The 12,166-nt window shown below is 45.4% G+C and overlaps 1 long non-coding RNA gene across 1 annotated transcript in view; it reads right to left on the reverse strand.

Moving 5' to 3' along the window:
* The window catches only part of LOC146181694 (uncharacterized), a 56,066-nt gene that overhangs the window by 21,582 nt on the left and 22,318 nt on the right, over positions 1-12,166 (reverse strand). The gene's annotated exons all lie outside the window — the stretch shown is intronic.

The raw sequence follows: 12,166 nt of genomic DNA on the forward strand, positions 1-12,166 counted from the left end.
CAATCCAGCACACAACAGTGGCAGGGCAGACACATTAAAAAACATGGCAGCCCTTACGAAAGCCAGCTGCTCTTTCAGCTGATAGAAAGTCCAAGATTTTCCCAATTCTATTATCTTGTAGGCAATGGACAGTAACCCAATCAGTTTAAGTTTGCAAGTGCTTGACAGCCCCTTTCTTATAGATTATGGTACTGTTAGGATCCTTCCAAGATTTTAATACGCTTGAGGTCGTGAGGCACTACACACACAAAGCAAGCAGTTTTTCTAGCACAATCTCCCTACCACTCTTCAAAGATCTGCAGTTGCCTATCCATACCAGCCGATTTCCGGAACCCTTTACATTGCTTCTAAGGCTTTTTTACTTCCTCCATGACCAGCATGACGTACAACCTGCTCACATTACTGCCCGTCATCCTGACTGCTTCAGGGCAATGTCATCAGCAAATTGCAGATTACTGAGGTATTCTCCATCTACTCTTATCCCTGAAGGCATATCACCTAGCACATAGTACAATAGATGCTGTCAAGAGAGTACAAGAAGTGTGTGATTCCATGCCAAGTTGCCTAAGACAATGCCATGTTTTAGACACCATCACACATGGATAACATTTTCTCGGAGAACCACAGCTGTGTTACCACCACACCGGATCAAGTTTTCTTCTATATGACAAACTCTCCAATAAATGTCAGGCCTGTTCAGGTATTAATCTGTTACTTTAATTCGCAAGGCTAGAAGCTAGACTGGCAAAAAATTGCAGTCACACATTTGTGCTTCCCACCTCCCCTCATTGCAAATCATGTGTTCCAAACCACCCAGAATGATTTTAAAATAATAGCATATCAGCAACGGTGACAATATTACACAACAAGATTAAATACATTGCAAGCAAGGTGTTTTAAACTTAACTGGGAGCACGCTCTAAACCAGTAGGAGTGAGAGTGTCCATTTGGTCACACCAGTTACAGCTCACTGCACTACTGAGGTAGCGGCGGAATCTAACTGGTGGAGGAAACTCGTACGTCGGCCCAGAGTATTCCTTGCCTCTGTAAGTGTAAATAAATGAGAGTAATACAGCAATTACATTTAGTTTGCATAAATTCAGCAAACTCACTCACAATAGAATTTGGTTCGAGTAAAACAAGTGAGAGTGCCTGCTGCAGAAGGAAAACAACGAGACTGGCTGTCAATGCTAGCACAAATACAAATATTTAGCACACTTACAAAGCACTGAAATAGCAACAAAGAGACTAAGTTAAATCACTTGTGCAGTAAGTGCCCAATATGCTGCGGCTTGCATGGAACTGCAATGGAGAGTGCTTATAGCAGCAACTGCCAAGCTTTTTGACAGGATTACGAGGTACTCGCAATGGTGCCTCACTCTCCCACAAAACATGCCAGCTCAGATTAATTATTGCTCTCTTTTCAAATAAGCTGTCAATGGCCTTGGCAGCAGCTTGAAGCCAAGCACTGCCATCTATTTATGTTGGAGCAGGCAAAAGATATATATATATATATATTAGGGAACTCTGCAGTAGCAACATGCATCCAAAGTGTTAAATCTATATAAACAAGCTCAGTGAGTTCCACCAATGCAGTTATTTCGGCAGTAAAAGGACAGATATTGTCACAGGCATGAACCTATGCTGGCTGAGGAGTAATGAAGTCACTTTCATTGCTGCATACACCGAAATAAGTGCGAGTACTTGACAGTGGAAGGTCTGAGCAAATAAGCACATGAATTCGGTCATGTATATAACCATACTTTTGTAGCCATTTCATGCTGTGCAGTAGGCTTGTTGCACTTCGAGGCTCAGTCCGCACAGGGCCTACTTACGTTTAAACTCTCTCAGCTGGCCAGCAACCCCCCTTTTAGCAGTCCGCAGATATTACTCATGTATTGCAGCACTACCACGTATGGTCTGTACAGATGAGTGCCACTTACCTTCCAACAGTTTTCCGAAAGAAGCCCGACATTTTCTACGGGCCGAGCCGCTCCATCGGTTGAAGCTGCGAGGAAGGCAATAAAATCCCGATTATAAACCAGCGCGTTCACGCTGGCGCACGCAAAAATGCCTTATACTGCCCAAACAAATATAAGCGAACTCAGAAATAGTTTTACGTTATCTTTTAGTCGCCTCATATGTCCCAATACTCCAGTGCATCCGGAAGACAACAGCAACCGGCGACCGATCGGTGCACAGCAGCAGGAATGGAAGTTGTTCCAAGCGCAATGAAACGAGATCGTGGACGCCATTAAGCAGTCTCGTCGTCTCCTCACGCCTTCGCCTGGAGACTGTCGCGCGATAGCGCGATTACGCCACGTGAATAATTGAGGATAACGCATGCTTGCGCTGCCGTGCAAAAACTCGTTAAAGAAGCTGCAAGGAAGGCGATGGCAGAAAGACGACAAATACTTTACTTAGAGTTCGCGGGCATGTATGTACGACTCACCGCAGTCAGTAGGACTGCACCGAGGGCTGCGTCCTTGAATTTAAGGCTATAATCCACGAACTGAATCCGCATTTCACCGAGTTTGCATCTACCGGGATGATGGCCCGCAAACTGCAGCAGACCGACGCATGAAAGACAACCTAGGGTGCCTAGGGCTCGCAAAGCGCAAATGCTCGTTGTCTGAAAAGCGCGCCAACCTTCCTTGTTTCGGCCATACATTTCTAGGGACCCTAGCCATACTTTGGGCGGCTCAGTGAACATCTGGGTTTGAGGCTTACTTCTAGAAAAAACAAGCACTAAAAGCTATTTGACGTCACATCCGTCCAGAAGAGCAACTCATCCTCCTTTCCACTTTGGTCCTGGGCGCGCATGCGCAGTTCACGGAGCCGGCTCTCTGCAAGTTCAGGTGTCTTCGACTGGTCATTTCAGATCGCTCTAGAGCGCTCTGTGATGCAGCGGCACATTCGGCTGGTCGAAATCAAGCGCTCTGACTACATTCGGCTGGTTCTTTATAAGCGCCCGCCTCCAGCTCAGAGCGCTCTGAGGCGCTCCGAGAAAAAAGTCGGAGCGGCCCCGAGATGTGCTCACGTGACAGAGCCACTTCCGCCGTTTCGCAGGGACCGATGCGAAGCCAGGGGACACCACGACCGGTATTTGAGGTTCTTACGCATCCGTAGAAGCAAGTTTAGGCGCTTTATGTATTAGATGCAGTTAAAACGTCCCTGCTGTGTGGCTTTGTGAGGCGAAATGTCGAAAAGAAGACGGATCATTACGCTAGGTACGCCGTCTGTGTTGCTGTCACATCTAGGGCATAACAAACATCACGACTTCGGCAAACATCACGACTTCGGCCGGTGAAGGGCTTTCGGGGGCTGCCGCGGCATATCCAGAGTGGTACCACGGGACACTCATTCTTTTTTTTTTTTTCGACGCGAGCCGGAGACTGAGAACGCTGAGAACAGCTGGGGCAGCGATACAGGCAATGGACAGGTTCAGCGGCAGCGGCGGCGCCCCTGCTGCCCCTGCGGTGTGCGGTTCCGGAAATTACGTCCTTTTTCTGCTTCCTGCGCTTTCGCTCGCTCTGAAACCTTGCTGACCATTCGGCTTGACCGGTTGCGCTATGCACTCGGAGCTAGAGCGGCTCTCACTTTGCCAAATCCGAACCGGATCGTGGGAGCGACCAGTCGAAGACACCATTATTTTCACCCGGTTGCACTATAGTGCCTAGAATATACTGGCTAGTGTGCCGACCGCGGCCTCCTGGGTGGCGCCGCCAGCGATGAATGCCGGCGGCCGCCGCCAGGGGCGCTGCAAACTGGGTGGGTACCTGTCACGACGCCCGCAGCCTACCGCGCTCTCGCAACACCGGCAAGAGGTCTAGGCGCGCGCTGCATTTCTTTGCTTTCGTCAAGTTGGTAACAGACCACAGTTCTACTGGAGGCAGCTGACTACCAGTTTAAAGGTTTGTTTTGAACTTAGACTAGAATTTTGCGGCATATTCAATCATCGCCGCTTCGGTGTAACTTCGAGTTTTGAACATCCCCGGTGCTCACAAAGTAAAAACGGAATATGTACCCGGGCGACGGTAGCACCATAGGCTTTTATTGGTGTAATGTCATTTTGGTAGCTTTTTCCTAACAAAATGTAAGGATCATATGTGTACATGTGTTTTACCTACACTAATTCAACTGAAATAGATCAGTAATAGATTTATTTGTAATTGGTGGTTCTCAATGTGTACTCTACATTTGCTGACAAGCAAATACGTGCAGTTTAGTCATAGCGTGTGTGTGTGTGTGTGTGTGTGTGTGTGTGTGTGTGTGTGTGTGTGTGTGTGTGTGTGTGTGTGTGTGTGTGTGTGTGTGTGTGTGTGTGTGTGTGTGTGTGTGTGTGTGTGTGTGTGTGTGAATAATGCAGGAAATAACAATACAAGACTTGTTTTTATTGCTACAATAACAAGACGCAGACAGTTGGATGCAGAGCATGAAGGGGAGCATTTACTGGCAGCGGCGCTGTTTAAGAAACCTTTGTCGTTGCCTTCGAGCTTCCCTCTCTTTGTTTAGCCCCTTGACAAAAAAACGAAACCTTAAGAGAACATAAAATTTTACAACTGCAGTGAGAATTGCCTTTTCATGCTCTGGACAGCCAAGTTCAGGAAAAGACACCTGCTGTAGCTGGGTCAAGAATTCAACTAAACTTCCTTCATGGAGTTCGTTTTTACTAAAAAACGTTGTAAAGGCATCCTCCATGGCCTTTACAGCAGTTAACAAGCTCTGGCTAGGGTACACCAGGCCCCCATTATCAAAATGAGCAGTAAAGTATGAAGAAGCATCGGCACCAGCTTCTGCTTTGCTGACGCAAAGATAGTCTGCACACCGTGGACAGCAGCTCCTGGCAATCATCTTTCTTGCCACATAGCCTGTAGTATAATAAATTAGAGCACTATTGCTCTTTTTTTCTGTGTATGATTCATGGTCACTGCTAGACACGATTACTTCAACAACGTCATGAGCTTCGCTGAGATTTCCGTGGTCAAGTAGGTCATCTATTTTCTCTGAGAGAAAACTGCTCGTTGTTTCACACAGCTCATTTGGGTTTAGCAGTGCTTTGATCACCTCTGGGGTGCAATTTCCTCCTCTAGGCGGTTTCGCCAGGTTGTAGAACGCTAGTAGATTCACAGTCACGAGAAACTGTGAAACGGTGGGGTGGTCGTTGCATCCCGACGACTGCCTAATTATCCCAAAAAGGTTTTCAATTTTATCCTGGCTTAATCGGGACGTAAGCAGATATTTGAACCCCACAGCCGACGTCAGGAACGACAACAAGTCAAGTGTGCTCTTGATCGTCACTCTTAATCCTGCCGATGTGTTTTCCGTAAGGAAGCCACCGCCAGCTGGTTTCGCATGCTGCTCCCATTCCTGCAGATACTCTAAGAAGCCTTTGATATATTGTTCGTTCGGACTATTAGGCTTGAGTGCCTTCTCGCTTGTTCGCGAAGTCATTATACGAATCAGACGGTTCATATCTTGCACGAAATCTACTGTCGGCTGCACTATCCCATATGAAGACTGAATTTGTTCTTTGTAAATGAAAAGTCCTTTGATGACTTGGTCACCAAACAGCTGAAAAGCGATGTCAACTTTCATTTTTTCAAAGCTGTTCGGCTTGATGTGTGCATTTGTTATGCTTGGCATCACCTTGAGGGTCACATTTTCCCGATCCACTTCGAAAGCTGCTTGTATGATGCCGCAGTGAACATGTCCAGCTGGTGTGAGGTATCCTTTTGCAACAAACCCGTTTCTGACATTCTTAATCAAATGTGGAAAGTCTGAGAAAAAATACAGCTTTCTCTTTTGATCTACTGGGTGCTTGGTGCTATTTCGGACGTGGCTTGTAGAACCTGGGAAAAAATCAAATAAATCCAAAATGATAAAATCTGGTATTATTCCATCGCCACATTTTAAACAATGCAAACCTAAAGCTTCAAAATAGCAAAACACTGTAAAAGAGCAATTTTGTATCTTGCGTGAAATTACATTCTTGCTCTTACCCTGTATTCCAAAAAGCCGCCACATTCCTCTATTCCAGCTAGCGCCGTCACATGTTATGGAATCCACGAAGAGGCCAGCTTTTTCCGCAAGGACAGTGGCTTCCAAGATAATTTTCGCCAAGGTCGGGGCTTTAACATTTCCCTTTGAGGCAAAAACCCCTAGGATCTGAGTCCAGTTTCCTGCAGAAAGGCAGAAGTTATCGCTCACAGATATGTGCGTATGTTTATATATTTAAGGTTGCGATATAACGAAGAAAGAAAAAGTTATTGAAAAGAGCACATCTTCGATGGAAGACCGTCTGGTTAGGGTTGAAGTACTGGCTACAACCAAAATTTATTAGGAGCTGACGCGTTTCGAGGCCACCTTCGTCTCTAGGAAGTGAACATATTCGATAGAAGTTTGGTTGAGAAAGCAAGAGTTTAAATCAAGTAAAAATGCGAACCAAGTATACCTTAGGCTGAAAAATCGTCAACCTAAAGAAAACACACCCAAGGCTCGGCGTCGTACCAATTGCTGAATTAAATGAAGAATTTTAAGAAAATAATGAAAAAGCCCAACCCTGTTAGGATAACGTACCGCAACCGAAGCACGGTGCTAAGCAATAGAAGCACAAAATTGACTTTAATGGAGGTAGTTGTTGCGGTGTAGACTATCGAATCCTCGCAGGAGCTTCAATTGTGTCATATGACACATTCGAGACACGGGGAATGATAATCGCCCTGTGGAACCACTCGCGATTTTCACTTCACACACCCACGCTTTGCGTTCAGTGGCCCGGCGGTTAAATATACTCGCTGCAAATCACCCGAAGTCATATAACCGAATGGCGCGGACAAACAGGCTTTGAGACTTTTTTTTTTTTTTTCAAGAAGTTGCTTGGAGGAGCCAGCGGCCTTGGTTCGCCGTTGTTGCAAAGTGACACAGGCCATTCACATATATGCAGAGGGGAGCCTTCTTGAAACTATAAATTGTAGTACACTATATATCTTTGCATCGGCGGGCGGAAAGGATGACGCCTCTTTACTGGGTCGTTGGAAACCGGTTTTTCAAAAGTCCAGAGAGGAGGCTTTTCGAATCTCCCTCGCCCGATAAAAAGGCCTATACGATAACCTGGAAACGCTGCAGATGACATCAGTGGGGAAAAGAAGAACATTTCCTGTTGGCGCCGCATCTGAAGAAACAAAACAACTCGGACGCGAAAACATGGGCTCTTAATTTTGGTTGGTGACAATATTTCAAAGCATTAAACACACCTTACCAGTAAATGGCTGAAACAGCAAAACCATGCCATGGTCTGCCAGCACATTCTTCTGGTCGGCAGGTGTATGATCGCCGAGGTCAACAAAGCCTTCGATGTCGCCTTAATTGAAAAAGAAACCCAGAAGGAACACTGCTTAATGTCCAAACATATTTCAACACAGTTCAGAATATATATATATATACTTTCTTTTATCACCTTTTTCGCGCCAGAACGAGCTCCAGGAATATTCCAGTGTATTCTTTTATCACTTCTCTAGATCTATGTTGGGGAGTGGCAAATCGTTCCTACTTTTGTTAGCAGAAATTCAGCCTAGTTTTTGTTCAGTGAACTGACGTTTGTATCGCTCACGCACGCTGACCGCCCCTGAAATGTAGACAGACATAAAAGCCTCCTTTCCGGCTGTTTGTGGGCGCATACCTGTAATCATGTGTAGACATGCTTAGCAAAACTCCTCATTTTCCGTATATGGCACAGAGCATTCCAAGAATCTAATAAAAACTTTACTCACCAACTGACTTCACACTTAGGTTCTCCGATAGCTTTAATTCGTCAATGATGAGGCCACCATGACGACTGTAAACATCCATGGTCTTCGTCTTTTCGTTTAAGGCATTGAAGACTTTAGCGCTGAGGCCAAAACCACCTTTGAAACGCTTCAGGTACTTTTGAAGGCAAGTTCGCCCTGGTAGGACCATAATGGCTTCTCTTCGGAGGTGCTCATATAACTTCGGACTTCGCATCCTCATCAACATACATTCTAGAATCCATTCGTCGTCGTATCGCATGCCTTTATGCGACTTTCGTCGTGCAGCCAGGAAACAATTTTTTACAGCCAGCTGTTGCTTTGTGGGAAGGGACTTAATTTTGCTGTCAAATGTTTTTTCACAAAGAGCCTCATTTTGTTCTTTCATGTGAGCCATTTGCATCATTGCGCCTGCCAACTTTTTCTTGGTCCTTGATAGAATTCGAGATATGTTCTTTGATTCTTTCTTTTCATCAGACTTCCTCGCAATTTCACTTTCCCTTCTCTTTTGTCTGCATGCTTGGTTTTGAGCCAGAATTCTCAGGTACTTGCAGAAAGCACAGGACTCTCCATCGGATTTTACTGATAGCAAACACTTCTCAGAAAAAATCATGCCCCTGTAGGAAGTGTACTTTCCAGAAGCAGGCTTTATGCCGCATCCACCACAAAGAGCTGTCAATGAAACTTCCTCGATCAAGGATTCGGCCTCTTCGCATGTCATGACAATTTGTTCTGACTTCTTTCTTCCCCTCAGGTAAACCGTTGCCACTGATTGTCCATCAGGTGAAGGTCTTTCAAACACTACCATTTTTTCCGTGAAAATGATGGCGAAATTATTTTCTTCGGCTTCACAGTAGGCGTAAGCCAATGATTCCGCGGAAAACGTTGGTACTCTCATCCAAGTTATTGGAATAGATATGTTGAGGAATGGGTGCATGCTCTCGCTGGTAATTGGAGGGGGTTGTTCAGCAGCAGCAGCGCTTGCTACTTCAGGACTACAAAGTTTGGAGCAATTTTCATTCATTTCACCTCCATTGGCGGGCCGAGACTCTTCAAGGATCACTGGTTCGGCACTCCCAATGGCTGAACTCAACTTGGAGGTTTCTGGCTCACCACGCCTGCAACGCTTTGCTGGAGGCTCTTTCTCGCACAGATTTCTACTTTTCCTTTTTGCTGGCGATTTGCGCGCAAGATGTTTAGGGTAATCCGGGAATATAGTAGGTATGGCGTCGGGCTTCAGACGTGGTTTATCGCGGGGAAGCTCATTTGTAACGCCGTTCACGGTGACACGGAACACGCGCTCAATATAGTCGCTCTCAAAATGTTTCTCGCACACCACAGCCATTGACGATAACTTTCTGTCTTTTCTTTTGATGCGGCGTTCCCATTCTGCGAGCCGCGTAGCATCAGATGGTGCAGTAAACATTGAAACTCTCTCCTTGTTCGACCGGAGACCGCTTTTGCAGAAAGGCACAAAGCAAGCCTTCTCTTTGAACTGCCGCTTTGGTTTCGACATATTTCCGTGCAGACAAAACTACAATCAAGAACTCATTTTGTTCTTCGTAGATATGATGAAAAAAAAAAAAAAAACAGCGCCCAAAGGCGCACACAGCGCACGTACACAGCGCACGCACACAGCGCACGCACACAACGGATTCAGTCACACCGAAATTGCTACAAGAGCACACGAAACGACTCCCATATGCAGTTCCCCACTCACAAAAACAAACGCTGCACTTCCGTGAAAAAAAGAGCACCAGATCCAGCTTGAACCGAGTTGAAAACCCATATGCACGCACAACACCAACAGACTGGCTTCTGAAACGAAAAAACCGCGTCGTCTGCTCCTGTGGTACCCTCCCGACAAGCAGCGCCCTCTGCCGCTATGAAATGGTTTTCATTGCAAATGGTGCCACCCTCGCCCATAAGGAAGCGCTGCCGGACGGCACACTAGCCAGTATATTCTAGGCACTATAGTTGCACCAAGCTTCTAGCTTATTCCAACCGGGTCGCAGCAACGCCGGCCCACTGGCACTGGGGGCCTGCCTCGTCGGTTGTTTCGCTGGCGCTTCTATTGGCGCACCTTGGATGGGTGCTTGATTTTCACGCACAGGGGCGTTCGGCTGCTTGAAACATTCTTTTTTTTTTTTTTTTTTTGGAGGTATGTACCTTTATATTTCTGCCCATTTTCAGGGTTATAATTCGACTCGGGGCCGCATGAATGATTTCTTAACTGATATGCAACATTGAGGTTTACGCAATAGTTGGGTAATGTAATATTTGCTGAGAGCACTCGAGTAAGAGCAGCGTAAAAGGCATTCAAAAGAGTGCAATAGAACTAAACTAGCCTCCGCAGCTGCCAACATACACACGAAGCTATCGGGATAAAAAAGGAATGCAGATACTGTGAAGCTCCTACAAGCTTCGCTATCCGAATTTCTTCTCATCGCGTTTCTATCCGGCTTGCAGAAGCACGATGAGAAGAAATTCGAATAGCAAAGCACGCTGTTTGAATAACATGCTAGCCACGTTAGTTATAATATGGATGATTCTAATGCTTTTTTTGCTGCCTCCCGGACATAACCATAACAACAAGATATTAGAACAGCAGAGCCCATAGGCGCACCAATGTGTTCGCATTTCTTTTTTCATCACATAGTAAAACACTATCGGACAATTTCAAGCTAGGATGCTACAATCGATAGCTTTACTTGCATACTGAATGTGTAACTAGAGAAAGCTTTGTAGTCCGTAGTCCTTTTTTATTTTTTAATTTACAAGAAAAGACGTACGTGTGAGGCATATAGGCAGATAGCTGATATCAATTAAGGCATCTGACACCATTCTACTTGAATGCGTAATCAAAACTTGAAGTGTATAAAAACTAGTATCAAAACAAATAATTCCACAACCAACACCGCATGTTATTGTTCTCGATTGGCAGACGACAAACATACACACGGCAACCAGATTGGGCCGTATCAAATATTGGCAAGCACACTCCGTCGGTTCAAAGTTACTCCCCAACTATTTGGCTTTGCGTTACCGAGCACCACTGGACATATGATACCTCGCAGCAACCGTGGTACATATGCTGTCATTTCATTCGATTGTTCGATACCTCGCAGCAACCGTGGTACATATGCTGTCATTCGATTGTTCGATAGCCAGCTAGCTGTTTGTAACAGCTGGATTTTTTTTTCAGCTACTAAAAGAGCGTGGAATTTCTCAAATTGCGCGACTTTTTTTTTTTACCGTCTTTGTCTAATAAACTGTCGCAACCACACTGTAACATAGTAAATTAGGGGATGCGCTGTCATAAGTTATGCTCAGTGGATGGAAATGCAATGCCATTCGTCAACGGTGAGCTAAGCATTAAGTTTTCAGCATATATTCAGAATACTGCTTCAACCCTCCCAAACATTTTAAAAATATGAGCTGCCGGGTCAAGCATCTGGCCTTTTCGCTTGAGTTGTACAAGAGCATCTTCTGGTAGCTAAATGCAAAAGAGGTAGATATTGGGTTAGAGCACATGCGTCTCAGCAGTTGCAATCTGAGAGACTGCGTGAAATGTCTTGCATATCGTTGTACACACGTAAGCTGAGCTGCCCCTCATCCATGAAGCACTGCTATCGGTGGCATGACATGATGCTCTTTTTTTGGCCACACCAAGTAGCAATCCATTAGAAGTGCGTTCAAAGCACACTCCGAGACGACGAGCACAGGGCGTCGTTTGCTCGAGCAGACGACGCTTCTCTCTCCTTCCTCAAAAATTGCGTTATTTAATAGGTAAGGAGTAAGAAAGCTTTTGCTTGCTCAGAAATTGACATGTAAATAACGAAAACAGAGATGCGTCAAGGTTATGGTCTTACAATGCTGGTTGAAGGGGAAAATTATCAGCGCATGTGTCGCTGCTCCACAGACACGCCAGCAGAATTGGTGGAGAGGATGGCCCCCAAAATGTGTACTGCCCCTAGTGGCTGCTGTCTCTTCCAGTCACAGTAAGTGGCCGCTCTCTCGCTGCAGCGCAGTCGCACCATTGAAGCACCTCTCTTTCTTCCACCATGGATAGAAAGAAGCTAAATGCATATTTAAAAAGCGTACTCTTGTGCTCTAGGTTTAAGAAATGTTACACATTGCCTCTTGAGCCAACACAAGGCACTGCTATTTCTAGTTACGCTATTTTGCAAGCCACGAGAATCAAAGCTATCGGAGCATAAAATAAGGAAGTTGCTTTTAAAGGCTCCAGCAGCTTACAGTGCCAGGAGTGACCTGAAACATTTCAAAGTAGGTTTTGTAGCACAAAAAAATTCAATCAGCTTCATCATGCTTTCCAATTAACAACTGAAGTCCGATAGCGAGGAAGGAAAAATTTGAAT

This window comes from Amblyomma maculatum, chromosome 8 (assembly GCF_055883805.1).
Source record: "Amblyomma maculatum isolate TAMU_Amacu chromosome 8, ASM5588380v1, whole genome shotgun sequence".
NCBI lineage: Eukaryota > Metazoa > Arthropoda > Arachnida > Ixodida > Ixodidae > Amblyomma > Amblyomma maculatum.